We start from the raw sequence: 2,071 nt of genomic DNA on the forward strand, positions 1-2,071 counted from the left end.
GGATCTGTGATACGGGGGTCTTCACCGTCTCAGGAATCCTGAATGATCCTCTAATATCCTACAGAGGGTGCTACAATGACAGCATAACAAACATGTGGGAGTGTCAAATGTTTGTCACAGAAACACAAATAAACAAACCTCAGGCCAAAGCCCTCCTGCTGAACTGGTCAACACTCCTGCTGAAACACAGAATGGTCAAATAAAATGCAATCTGTTGAAGGACCTCAAGGATCCTCACACATCTTCAAATAATCAGGAGAGAGAGATTTAGTCCAAAGTTTACATACGGATTAAAAGGCAAAAGCTCACCCAGTGCAGAGATTCTCCTAAATAACTTTCCTTAATCAAGAACTAATTCAGCACAGGCTGTAAAAACAGGGCGGGGACAAAAGACTCCATGTGAGCAGTTTACAGATATACAATAATAACAAGTAAACTATTTATAACACCACGTCCATTTCAATGTATCAAAAGTATAAGTGGGAATAATACACAACTTGTATTTATAGATTAGTCCATTTCATTTCTCCCGTAACCACAACATAAAATTCCCACAAAAGTCACCTGGAACCGCTTCAAAGAAATCAGGAATGCCCTCCAAACCCCTGTAATCCCTGACACCCTCCAGCATCGTATGAAGGCCCAGTGTCCACACTTGCATTCCCGTGAAGTCCGTGGACTCAAGTGCACGACAGTTGGAGCCCTTTATGCACCCTTTCTGTAAGTCTGCATTTCAGCATTTCTGCAGACTTGGCCTGATGTAAATTACCCACAGTTCATTGTGTTTTGAACACCAGGGGAAAAACAAAACAAAACAGTAAACAGACATGGGAGGAGCGAACACGACGAAAACAAGTGAAGTGATTATTTGACAATCTCATCCACTTAATCCACTGAGACGTCAATTAAATCCATCAGGGTTCAGGGTTAGGGTTCAGGGTTTAGGGTTCAGGGTTTAGGGTTCAGGGTTTAGGGTTTAGGGGGGACTTTTGGATTGGGTTCAAACAGGGAGAAAACTGTTTCAGGAATATCTCTGATACCCATGGACTTCCCTCATAAACTATAACTAAATGCTAGGTTTATACTCACTGTTGATGATGATGTCATGACGTTGATGATGATGCCATGATGTTGATGATGATGTCATGACGTTGATGATGATGTCATGACGTTGATGATGATGTCATGACGTTGATGATGATGTCATGACGTTGATGATGATGTCATGACGTTGATGATGATGTCATGACGTTGATGATGATGCCATGACGTTGATGATGATGTCATGACGTTGATGATGATGTCATGACGTTGATGATGATGCCATGATGTTGATGATGATGTCATGATGTTGATGATGATGTCATGACGTTGATGATGATGTCATGACGTTGATGATGATGCCATGACGTTGATGATGATGTCATGATGTTGATGATGATGTCATGATGTTGATGATGATGTCATGACGTTGATGATGATGTCATGACGTTGATGATGATGTCATGACGTTGATGATGATGCCATGACGTTGATGATGATGCCATGACGTTGATGATGATGTCATGACGTTGATGATGATGTCATGACGTTGATGATGATGTCATGACGTTGATGATGATGTCATGACGTTGATGATGATGTCATGACGTTGATGATGATGTCATGACGTTGATGATGATGCCATGACGTTGATGATGATGTCATGACGTTGATGATGATGCCATGATGTTGATGATGATGTCATGATGTTGATGATGATGTCATGACGTTGATGATGATGCCATGACGTTGATGATGATGCCATGACGTTGATGATGATGTCATGACGTTGATGATGATGTCATGACGTTGATGATGATGTCATGACGTTGATGATGATGCCATGACGTTGATGATGATGTCATGACGTTGATGATGATGCCATGATGTTGATGATGATGTCATGATGTTGATGATGATGTCATGACGTTGATGATGATGTCATGACGTTGATGATGATGTCATGACGTTGATGATGATGTCATGACGTTGATGATGATGCCATGACGTTGATGATGATGCCATGACG

Source organism: Cottoperca gobio, chromosome 6 (genome assembly GCF_900634415.1).
Source record: "Cottoperca gobio chromosome 6, fCotGob3.1, whole genome shotgun sequence".
NCBI classification, from domain to species: Eukaryota; Metazoa; Chordata; class Actinopteri; order Perciformes; family Bovichtidae; genus Cottoperca; species Cottoperca gobio.